Consider the following 13,569-nt stretch of genomic DNA (forward strand, 5'->3'; position numbering starts at 1 on the left):
GTTCTTCTTGGAAGAATTGGGACACCCTTAGAGGGATAATTATTTGTTTCCAGATAGTTAGAGTGGCATTCATCTTGCAAAGAATTCAGCTTTGCATTCAAAGACTAAACACATTTAGTTGCGATACCATTTCATTCGGTAAGTTTTGGATGATGCACAGTTAAAGCTGGATAAGATACATATAGATGACAATCCAATAGATATGTTTACAAAGATAGCTACTCGATTAGTCTCCAAGTGGGAGATTATTTTCTAGTGTGGATTTTGATCAGTCCCCAAGTGAGAGATTGTTAGTTTGTGGTGACTGATTAGGGAAGTACTGTACATACTTCATAAATTCTTTGGGGTTAAGGGCATCATGCAAAAAAAATAAATTTGGTATTATTCCTCAATTCACCACTAAAGTTTGGGCTAATATTTTCCAATTTATGGCTGACATGTTGTAACCCCAAAGTGGCAAAAATACTCGTATAAAAGAGCTTAGGGTTAGGGATTGTTTCATTGTGAGTGAAGTGAAAATTGGATCTTGTGGCAGTATTGAGTTATAAGGGATTACAGATTGTAATCAGGTTGTAGTCACTAGATCATAATAATATTGGACTTGCTATTTGGTAGACGTAGCCCAGGGATTGGCTAAACCACATTAAATCTTGGTGTCCTGTCTTCTTTTTAGTGATCGATTATTTTTTGATATTGTTTATATTTGCGTGTAATTGTTATTTCTGTCTGAGGTTTAATCCTAACACAACCCTCCCTATCACACCTCTAGCATTCACTTCACATTCTTCCAGCAATAATACATCCACTCTCTCCATCATAGCAACACATACCAAACTAAAGCCATTGCCGCCCTTCACTCCTTCCCTAGGTCACTTCATAAAACAAGATTTGATCAATTAGATGAACCTCCTTATTGAGCATACATTTGGAGCATCTAAATTTATTATTTCTATGTCTCCTTTCTAGAAATAAGCATCTAGAATTACTCTAGATTATTATTTAATACCTTGTACGCTAAATGGGTAAGGTGATGAATAATCTCAATAATATAATGTAAATTGTCCTGGTAAATTTATGTTATGTTTTAGAAAAAAAAATGTTTTTTTTCAACAAATCTTAGTTTAATGCAAAAATTCCATATTGGATGCACCTAAAATATGTTGATTTCAAAACTTTTATGATACATCAGAAGAAAAAAGACATCTATTTTATTGTTAAAAAAAGGAGGTTCAATTTTTTATGATCAGTAATGCAAAAGTTTGTATTCATAAAAATAAAAGGTACATATAGATATCTAGTCAACTTGTGACCATGGCTATGCCACCATACCACCTACTATTACTACCTATTCAAAATTTTATTAAGTAATTTACATAAGAATATAAACTAGAAATAAAAACTACCCTACATATAACAAAACCAGACAATATCGATGCCTCATATCTCCTTGAACTAGCCAAAAGCCTCCTCACAAGTGAAATTGGGGATTCCTTCATCTCCCCTCAAAATAGACATAGAGATACCATCCCTCCCTATTATACCTTTAACATTCACTTCACATTCTTCTAGCAACAATACATCCATACCTTCCATCACACCAATAGATCCTAAACTAGAGCCACTTCCACCCTTCACGCCTTCCCTGTGTCACTTCATATAACAAGATTTGATCAGTTAAATGAACCTCCTTATTGAGAATACATTTTGAGGTTATAATTTTTTTCTAAATTTGGAATTACTTAAAGGAATTTACATAAGAATATAAATAATAAATAAAAACTACCCCCATACAACAAAACTAGACCATGTCAACACCTCAGATCTCCTTGAACCAGCCAGAAGCCTCCTCATGAGTGAAATTGGGGATTCCTTCATCTCCCTTTGAAAAAAATAAAAAGATACCAACCCTCCCTATGACACCTCCAACATCCAATTCACGCTTTGCTAGCAACAACACATCTTGAACTAGAGTCATTTCCTTTCACTCTTTCCCTATGTTGCTTCACTAGAAGTTATTTTCAAACTAGTGAGTGGCGATCCTCACTAATTAGTGCTAAGATCTTCACCAGGGCTATTTTTTTTGTTTCTTGGAGCTTCTTTCTATACCAATCCATGATTTTGTGTACGAGGCTGAAGAAAAACTACAACTTCCACCACCCCATACAAGTCACTGATAAGTGAGCCTCTACTAGCACTTGAAGACCACACTATCAGGGGTTGTATTTCACCTAGACCACTACCAATAAACCTCCATAGGTGTTTCCCCATGTGCAACCCAACCCCAATTTCAGCTCTATTCACAACATTCTTTTGGCTCACTCCTTGTTTCAGCTCCAAATAATATCTTGTTGTGCCCAAGATTTCAACATTAGATTTTGTCACCATTAAGGCCAACACCAAAAATGGGGATGTTATATCAAGATTCAATCAAGACCTCCAATCATATGCTAAATAGTTCTCTCTTAATATCAATTTTATCACTTCCCAAAAAAATTCACCATTGAGCTTTAATACATTCCTTAGATGTTTCATTATTATCGGACCTTTAGAGGCAGGAATTTGACCAATCATGTGTAGTGAGAAGTTTTCCCCCATAATCATAGATCCTAGTCACTATTAGTTGCCAAATGATATGCTTCTACTAATGAAAAATTGGAGACCAAAATATATCAAAAACCAATCCACCAAAGCCTTGAGAAGGATCACTTTCCAATGAGCACTTCATCATTACTCAAACTAGTCTAAAAGCCTCACACATGCCAAATGTATAGAAAAACACACATCCTCTATCAATTCCACCTCAATTTGAAAATGTGGTGTGTGCTTGAGCCATTTATGCCTTAATAATTTGATATTGGATGGGATAATATCCTTAAAATCTTTAAAAATTCAAATTTATCATCTAAGTGAGATTTCACACCTATCTTTGATAATTTATTAGCTACATCATTAGCCTCCTGCATCAGATGCCAAATCCTAAAGTCTTTTATATTTTCCAACAAGCATTGAATATTTATAATATGTTTGTTAAGATACCAAGTGTCCATCTTCCCTTTAGCAATGTCATTTACTACCAATTTTGAATCCCCTTCCAGATGAACCTTGCATGCCCCTAGCTTAAGATTAAGAAAATTTGCTTCAATTGCTACAAGGCATTCAACCTATTTTTTATTTCCATCTACAACTCTTTTTGTCACCATCACCAAGGTACTATCCTTGCTTCTAGAAAATACACCAGCTCTTGAAAGCCTAAGATTCCTTTTGATGTGCCATCAAAGTTGGTCTTGATCCATCTTGGCTCTGGTGGGTCCCATTGAATCTTTTCTCTATCTCCATAAAGAGGATTATCGCTCAAAATACCATTAATGAGTATGAGTTTTATCATATGCCAAAAATATTGAATTTGAACATATCTTAGAATGAATTGACTATTAAAAAAGTTGATCCTTGAGGTTGTATTAGAGACCATCTCTGAGATGACTTTTTCCAGTTTGACTAAAAACTCAAGGGCATACTCCTCTGCCTTATCTTGAAAGACTCTTCTATTTTTATTTTTTCCAAACCTCCCACATTGTATTTGTAGGAACTATATTCCAAATGGCTGAAAATGTAGTCTTCTATTTCTATAAAGGCCATGATGCCATCCAATCCTTCAAAGTGGTCGACATCGGTCCACTCTAGTTTAGTCTTTGTAAGACAAACTGTCATACCTTCTAGAAAAACTCACATTCCATGAAAATATGCTCCTTAAAAAAGGAGGTTCAATATTATAAGTGTCTAGAAAAGAGGGTCAATGTAATTTCATTTAGAAATAATAATTTTTAGGCATTTTAAAGTTAAGGTGGGAAAGTGATTTAAAATTAAAAAAAAGGTTATTAAAATAGAGTCTAGCCATGTAAGAAATTATTAATCTAATAGAATATAAGATTGTTATCTTGAGATTGAATCTATGTTCATATTCTTACTCAGGGACAAAAACCGTTGGGGTATTTGGTTGGATGATAGAAACCCTTATAAGCACCTAAATGACATTGAGTTGAACTCTTCCATTATACACTAGAATAAAAAAGAGAACATCTATTTTACTAGAACTTGCACCAAAAATAGGTACAATGGTTACATCAATAGAAAAATATATAAATAAGCTAATATGATATGAGTAAATTCAATTCCTTTTATTGTCATTTGATAACGGTTCATCTATATCCTTGCATTATAACTATTACTAACATAATTATGTGTATTTTAGTTGAAATTCATCGCAATATTAGTCAAAGTACAAATATTCATAAATTAAAGTTAAAATCTAATAGCAATGGTGATATGAAAAAAAAATTAAGAATGGAGAGCGTCGTTTAGATTTATAATGAGTATTATATGATTTAGGCAATATGACTCCAATCATACATCATCTTTTATAACCAAATAAATTCACTTAAGGTTTTAATAAAATAAAATTTGAATGACTTAAACAACATTAAATTAAATATTAACATTTCCCTTTGTCTCAAATAATCTATATTTTATTATTTCAAACCATAAACTTAGAAAACTATGTTATTCAAATAATAATAAATAAACTATATGAAGTGCCTTAGAAAAGACTGTGGAGGATTATTCATGGAGTAAAAAATATCTAAGTGATTATTCTAAACTAAAATAAAAATAAATAGAATAATGATATATGAGATTTCAAATTTGTGTGTGTGTGTGTGTGTGTGTGTGTCTATATCGATCTTCTTTAACTTTAGGCTCTACAATTGTTCTAGCTTGTTTGTTGTTTGAATTTGCATGGGTTGTGAGGGCTTCCTGTCAATTGACTCAGGTCCCCCTATATGCATGGATGTACTCCTAGTACTTACCTCAAACCAAGGGGCCTAGGGGGAGGTGGGTCCCAATGTGTTTATTTTGAGTTTGTCAGTTAATTGAGTTGACTCTGTGCAGGCTAACTCGATTGGTGATTTTCTAAATGATGATTTAGCTTTTCTGGGAGGGTCCCCCAAAAATAATCCTACCCATGTGAAATTGAAGGTTGACTCAATAGGTGCTTGTTTAGGTTGGAAGGATTCTTTAGTTGGAAAAATTGGTGGTTATCCTCCTATCGAGGATCCTAGGATCCTTCCTGGTGCTTAAGGTGCTAAAATATTTATGTCAAATAATGTTGTGGAGAGTGTTTCCACTTCATTTTGGCTTTTCCTAGTAAGTCATTTTATTGCTTTTAGACCATTGATTGAGATGGTTGGGAAATGGATTGGTTAAATATGGAAGATAAAATGGAGTATTAGTGTTTTGACCATGCCTAGTTGTTTATTTTTCTTTAAATTCATGATAGTGGAAGATCTGGATATGATTCTCTTTTAGACCTAGTATAATGGGAAACATTGCTTGGCAGTTGCTAAGTGGCACCCAAGATTTGACCCATCCACAAAAATTTGCAAGGTTTCTCCCATTTTGGTAAGACTTCCTAGTCTTCCCTTAGATTTTTGGAATGAAAACATCCTTAGGTGGATTGGGAACTATTTTGGTCATTATGTGTTTGCTAACATTATCACCTTGTAAAAGTCTAGACTTTTGTTTGCTATATTCTATGTGTATGTGGTGATTAACAAATCTTTTCCTAACTATGTCACCCTCAACACTAAGTGGGGGGAAAAATAATCCACGGTGTATGAAAATCCTAGGTTATGTTTCCAAACTACTCTAAGTTTGGTCATGTGATTTTGGATTGTATGGCTCCCAAGCCAAAGGAGAAGGAGAAGGTGGACTGCCTAGGACTGTGAAAGAAAGTGTAGAGTTGGGAAAATCTTCTTCTTTTTCACCCCTAAAATCCCCGAATATGGTGAATGGTTTAGTTAAGGGAAATGATGACCAGACCATTGTTAGGGTTAGTCCTAATGGGAATGACAAGGAGAACAAGTCTAAGGACTACCCTTTCTTGCAATAGATTGAATGTCTTCTTAAGACTTATAATAGTGGATTAGATACTAGAATACCCAAAAAGATAATGGCTCTCTGGAGGAAGCTAAATCTAGGGTTCTGGAGGATGTGCATGCCCCTATTGGAGGTGCAAGTGTAACTACTAGCTCTAATATCTTGAGTGTTGCAAGAATGGACAAAAGGATAAATTGGGGTAAGATTCCTAACCACTCTTCCCCTAAAAGGGAGCTATTATCCACCTCCACCTAAGTTCTCCCCTTTAAGGAACTGACCAATATGATTGGTGGTGATTTGCTTGTAATCTAGTTGGACCCTTCATCACACAAAAAGGTGACACCAGTGAACGAAAAACTCCAAAGAGAAAGACTAGAGGTGGTAAGAAAGTTGATGTTGGCAGTGTTTTCAAACAAGACAGATAAAAGAGTAAAAGTGTGAGGACTAAAAAAATTACATGGGAAGTTTCCAGTTGTTGGCCCTTATTGACAATGTAATTGATAGTGGGAGATTGTTAGCTAGTAATACTATGAATGTATGTAAAAGAATCATATTGGTTGTAATGTTGTCATTAATGCCAAAATCTTAATTGACAAGACATTATGCTAACGCAGTAGAGTACCATATCATTAGATTGATTAAGAGAATTTGATTGATGAAGATAATTTGAAGAAAGTATGATGAAGACATAAGTGTTATGTAAGGTATTCAATGGGTACTTGAATGAGTTGGACAATGATAGTGTATTATTAGTTTGATTTTCTTACAATCATGTATTGTTACAATGTATTTAAGAATACAAGCTTAGTTGAGTGACAAGGTTAACAAAGGGAGACTTTATTCACCAAGTCATTGTAGTGTTTCCCAACTGGCTGACAAGCAAAAGAAATGTAGTTTTTCCTAAGTGAGTTAGTATTAACCAAGCTCTATATTACCCGAGTAAATGTTATGTTTACCAAGTAACAACTAGATGAACAAATTTGGAGAATTTGAATTTGAGGTCAACATTTGATGGAAATTTGTAAAGTTTGAGATGGTTCAAGGCACGAGTCAAAGTTTGTCACAAGATCAATGATTGGGAAAATTCAAGAAGGATCTAATGATGGAGATTGAAGAATTCTAAGGATGTGTACAAAGTTCTATACAAGTTATATAATCTGAGTGTCTAGATTCATTGTATGAATTATTTTTAATCTGGAAATTTTGCATGAACCTAAGATTGACAATTATGATTAAGTAGAAAAAGATGGAAGGATTTGGAAGCTTGAAGATGAGTATTTAAGGTGGAGACAAAGATATTTTTAGGTTGCTAGTTAGAAGTTAATTATATAAGAATATTAAGTTGTTGTGAATGCAAAGTTGAAGAATTTTTATCCAGGTGAACCAAGTCATGGAAGGAGAAAGAGAAGGTGCTAATTAGCCAAGTTAGAAGTACAAAGTGAAAGGAGATTTAAGAGAGGTAGTTACTATTCTTAACAGATCATTTTCTACTATTACTATTTAACCATTGTAGCAAAAAATATCAAAAGTACCAAGTGGACCTAACAAGTCTATGACATCCTATATGGTAACATCAATTAGTGGTGTTTGCAAGTCCTTTAAATCGGGTCACTCTTTAGTCAGGCACAAGGAGTGATAAGGTCTAGATGATCTTTTGATGAAATCATCTAACAAGGTCACACTAATAATATATATGTAACCTTTAATAGGGTTGGATCCTAGTAGAGCTCACTTAAAAAGAGTGAACAAATTTTTTTGTTGGTCCCAGGTGGTTTTTCCCTTCATAGGGTTTCCACGTAAAAATCACGGTGTCAAATTTGTGAATGTTTTTTGTGTTGCAAGTTGTTTTACATTTTTTATATAGGTTATTGCAACTAGGTAATAACTAATTTTATGGTTAGTGATAACTAAATAATTTTACTAATACTTAGTAATGCAAAGAACATAAAGTTTATAGTTTGAAGTATATTGATTGAGAGAGTTGATTAATGTTTATAGTGAGTGATTATTGTTGAATTTTATGATATTTTTTTGGTACCAAAATAGTTTTAATGGAGTGTATAGGCTTATTCCCCCCCCCCCCCCCCCAGTTATCTAGCACTAGTGGCATGTAGTTGACCTTGGATAATGCCTCTAAAGGTAAGAAAGGAAGTTTCTTTCTTTGAACATACAAGGGTTGAATAACCCCCATAAATAGTATGCCCTTAAAAAATATTTAGTGTCTCTTAAGATTGATGTTCTTCTTATTCAAGAAGTGAAAATGTCTGGTTATAATTTTTCCAAGTTGGTGGAGAAACTATGGTCGGGGGTTGACTCTAGCTATAGTGAAGAAGAAGGTTCTTTAGGAGGTATTACTACCCTATGGAATCCTAATGTTATAATGGGCAAGACTTTATTGAAAAATAAGAGCTTTATTATCACTAAACTATCAATTAGCAACTTTACTTGGAACATTGTTAATATATATAAACCTAATATTCATGTGGGAAGGTTGGTTTTATGGGAGGAAATTTATGCCTTTTTAGAAGAAAAAAATGCTAATAAATTTATTTTTTGTGAATAGGAGACTTTAATACTCCCCTCTATCCTTCTGAGAAACATGGTGGGGGCGGGGCGTGTTAAATGATTTCATGAAGAGTATGCATGATTTGATGGTTCTTTAACAGGAATGAATTAATGGATGTGGACCTTCAAGGTACTCCCTTTACTTCATCTAATAATAGAAAAGGGTAGGATCTTATTCATATTAAGTTTGATAGGCTTCTTGTTTCAAAAGAATGGTAGTTTCTGACAACTTCCACACTCTATGTTCTTCCCAGGACACTTTCAGATTATTCCCCAGTCTTATTTAATTGGTGTAATAGTCTTTTTAGCAGCCCAAATCTTTTCACTTGTGAGATTATGTGGAAATATCACCCTGACTTTACTAGTTATATTGATGTATAGACTTGCAACTAAGCTTGACAATAATAGGAAAAATGTGATTAGCTGGAGAAATTTTCCTTTAGCAATATTTATAAGAAAAATGATGAAATATAGAAGAAAAAAAATTATATCTCATCCAGAAGCCTATGGCTAGTGGAGATGACTCAAAAAATACACATTTAGAAGAAGAGTCATGTAGGAGTCAATAGAAGGATATCCTTGTTAAGTAGGAGGTTTACTGGAAGAAAAGGTCAAGAATCTGATGGCTCACTGAGGGGGATAGGAACACAACCTACTTCCACATATCAACTTCCAAGCATAAGAAAATTAATATTATCACCTCTATTTAGGATAGTAATCATAACACCTCAATAGATCTTGAGAATATTGGGAGATGTTAGTAGAAGAATTCTTCTCAAATACTTATGTCAACCAGAATAGAAATGTTGACCTTGAGATGAGAAGGAGGATAATTTTCTCCATTTGTAGGGTACTATGGAAGAAGATAATGAAAGAATGATAAGTTTAATTACTGAGGAGGAGGTGAAATGGTTTATATTTCCATGAAAGCATATAAGGTCATTAGCCCTAATGGCTTTCTCCCTACCTTCTTCCAATATTATTAATAAGTTATCAAAAAGGATCTCACCAAAGCAACTAGGGATTTCTTTAGGATAGGGAAGTTTCTCAAGAGGCTTAATAACATGTTTATGCTTTGTTTCCAAAAAAATTTATCCAAAGACTATGGCAGCTTTTAGACTAGTTATTTTGTGCAACATGGTCTATAAATTTTTCTCCAAGATTATTGTCAGTAGAATCAAATCTTTTCTAGAAAGGTTCATAGGTAAGCCCCAAAAATTATTTTTTTTGGGCCATCAAATTTTGGATGTAGTGATAACTACTCATGAAGTTATCCATTCTATGGATAAAAGTAGGAATCTAGGTATGGAACTCAAGTTAGAGATATCTAAAGCTTATGATAAAGTTAATTGGGATTTTCTATATGACGTCTTAGACAAAATTTGGTTTAGGAAAAGTATCACTAAGTTTATTAGAACCATGATTGAGATAGTGAATTTTCTAGTTTTAGTCAATGAAGCCCCTTGGGGATCTTTTGGTGTTGGAAGAGGTTTAAGACAAGGTGACTTGATCTCCCCCTATCTTTTCATTATGGTTGTAGAGGTTTTGAGTAGATCTTTTACCAATTTGGCCAACTCTTAGAGTATTGCTGGCATCAATTTGGCCACTTCCCTACCTCTTGAAGTGATACAATAGTTTTTTGATGACACCTTCTTGTATAGATGCTTCTTAGTGATTGAAGCTAGGGAATGGAGAATCATCCTTAATGATTATGTGGATTATTTGAGACAATAGATAAATTTTAGTAAGAGCAAGGTCTTTTTTTTTAATACCGATTTGGACAAGCAAAGATGTATATCTAATATCCTAGGCTGGCAATTTGTTGATTTTCCTGATAGCTACCTCGGTCTTATGTTGATGGCTCAATAAGTCACAAACCAATTTTGAACGTGATCATGGATTGGATGCAAAAGAAATTGGTCGGTTGGAAGGAGAAATTGTTGAGTAATGTTGAAAAGCTCCAATTATTAACTATGTCCTTACAAGGGGTTCTATTTTATTTTATTTTTCTATTTAGAATCTCCCAGGGTATGGTTGAGAAATTGGAGAAGCTACAAAGGAATTTTTTATGGTCTAGAAATGAAGAAAGTGAATAGAATAAGCCTTTTTAGCTATGATATTATTTGCAAGCCAAAGGAAAAGGGAGGGATTGGAGTCAGGAGGATTTCAAAGCTCAAAAAAGATCCTCTTACTAAAATTGGGCAATGAGTGGCTAAGAACAAGGTTGGTTGGTGTTGAAAAATGAAAGACAGATATCTTAATAACACTCATTTTGTTTATCATCTTAAAGATAATGATTTTCCTTTAGGTTCTTAAATATGGAATAATTTAATGAAAACAAAAATCTCCTTAGGGATGGGTTGTGATGTTTGGTTGGAAGAGGAGATAATGTTAGGCTCTTGATAGATAACTAACTAGGTGGAAATCTCATTACTTTCAGTAAATCTAAATGTCTAGATGATGCTTTGAAGATGATTTTTGGAGAAAAGGTTAGTGACTATATAACTAGATAAAGGATGTATAAACCTATCTCTAAAGATATTCAAGGTCATCTTAAACATTTGGCAATTGAGTTGTTGGAGTTCCTTAACTCTTACAAAATCTTAAAGTGTACCCAGGAGGATATATTTATCTGGGTTAAAATATCTAATGGAATCTTTTATGTAGGGTCAGTATATCTCATACTTTAAACTCCCCCTATTGGAAGAAGGTCTTGAAATACCAACTAATACCCAAGGTGAACTTAATCTACTGAGTGGAGCTTCATGGTAAAATCCTTACTATTGCCAATCTAGGGAAGAGAGGATTTCAAATCCCTAATAGATGTTACCTTTGTACAACTAAAGAGGAAAGTATATAATGCATCTTTTTGAATTGTCCTTATGCCTCAAAATTTTGGTCCATAATCCTATGCATATTACCCCTAGACTAGGTTTTTCATAGTGATTTGAAGTAATTTATTTTATATTGGGATTGCCCTTATTTTTATGATTTACTAAGGCTTCTCTAGAAGATCATCCCCCCTCATATTTTTTGGAGAATCTAGAGGGAGAGAAATATTCAAAAATTTAGGGAAGAAGAGGAACCAAAGGAGGTGGTGGGTAACACAGTGCTCAAGCACCTAATGTAGAATATTCAATGCAATAAATGGAAGAAATCCCTAGACCCCCTATCTATTGGGGAACAAAAGATGGCGTTGAGTTGGAAACTCCTAGGGACTTTTCAAGGCTATGATAACTCACAATCCATTGTGAGAAAGAAGACCAAATTGATTCCCCCCAAACACCCAATGTTGAAACTTAATTTTGCTGGGGCTACTAGAGGGGGATGTGGTGTTATTGGTGGGGTGGTAAGAGACTGAGAGTGCAACCATCTAATGGCTTATTTAGGAAATGTTGGAAATGCTTCAAATAATGTGGTAGAGGCTATGTCTTTGTACTGGGGATTACATTTGGATATCATTCGTGGATGGAAACACTAATGCATGAAAGGTGATTCGAAGGTAATTGTGGACTCAATGAAGGGTTGTATGAAACCTAGCTAGGTGGCTAGGTCATTACTAGTATAATGGGAGACATATGGAAACTCCTAGAAAGAGTAAATACTTATGACCTTAAACACACTTACAAAGAAGGAAATGTGGTGACTAACGCTATGGAAAGATTGGGGATGCATGTCCAAGGTTTAAGGTGTTTGAAAAACATGGAAATCATGCCAATTGATATCCTCACCCTTATGGAAAGAGAGAAACATCATTCACATTGGGAAGAATGAAGTCTCTCTATTGGTAGCTTTCCTATTGGTTAGATATGAAGGCAATTTATTTAGTGTAAAAAATAATGATTATCTTTTTAACCTTAATGATATTTTTTGTGAGGTAGTTATAGACAAGTCATGCTAGGATGGATAATTCAATTGAATTGTAGAAAAAGAGGAAAAATGTGACTAATAATTGGAAATGGAGGGGAGAAATCATTATGAGACCTTAGAGCAAGCTTATGGAAAAGATTAAGCAAGATCTTGTCACAATTAATTTAATGGGATTTCAAATTGATCACATTTTTCACAATCTTCATGGAATATTTATATTTATGATTGATCAGAGAGGTGGTAGTAACACATGTGGTTTCCTTGTGGAGAATGGATAAAAAAAATTATGACCACGCCTATTTATAATTACGATAACTTAAAACTTTTTTGGAATGGCAAATACATAAGTTTCTTTTATCTGAAATATTTTATTCCTACAAATATGGAATTTTTAGTGTGCTCTCATTTAGAGGGAGAAATGGGTGGTGATATGGTTAGAGTTGAGCTTATTAGCATTGAGGACAATGTGAGGAAGCGTTACACTTGGATTATGTTAAAAGGAGGGTTGGTTCCCTTTTATGGAAGATATGGTAAGTTATGATGAGAATTTCTCCCAGTAATTTGTTAGTTCCTGGATGGACACGAGAGTGACAATTAATGGTATTTCTTTTCAAGTGAACCAAGAGATTATTTCTATGGTGATACATCTTTTGATGAAAGGAAGAAAATGGCAAAAAGTGACTAAAGTTTTGGATAAGATGATCTTAAATGGATTTTTCAAGGATGATGAGTAGCCAGACAGACATAAAGGTGGTTCCCTTCATGAAAAAATCCTAAACTGATCAAATGAGGTATGTCTGGTTATCATGAAGTATCTAACATTGAGTAGATTTTGGGTTTTCTACTACTATCACTTTCCTTTTTTAAATCATGTCTTTAATCTGACATTTTATTTATTTTGTTTTTCCTACTTGATGGTCTTGAAGATACGGGTTTTGATATTAGGGAGAAAAAAAGGTAAGGATTGAATTATATCATTCTCCATTAGGGACTTATTCTCCACTTGTATAATTTCAATCTTTCTCTTTTATTACCTAGGTATGGCATTGTTGAGAATATCCCAGCCCCACAAAATCCTCTCTGAATTGGTTGTGGTGGAGGGTCCAAAGTCCCCACCCTTCAACCCTCACCTTTCCCTACCCCTTCAACTAACTCCAAGTAAAATAAATTTGTCATATTTGGTAGCCAAGTTACTGGTAAAAA

The sequence above is a fragment of the Cupressus sempervirens genome, chromosome 4 (assembly GCF_028749045.1).
Source record: "Cupressus sempervirens isolate cs-2001-9-10 chromosome 4, ASM2874904v1, whole genome shotgun sequence".
In the NCBI taxonomy this organism is placed as follows: domain Eukaryota; kingdom Viridiplantae; phylum Streptophyta; class Pinopsida; order Cupressales; family Cupressaceae; genus Cupressus; species Cupressus sempervirens.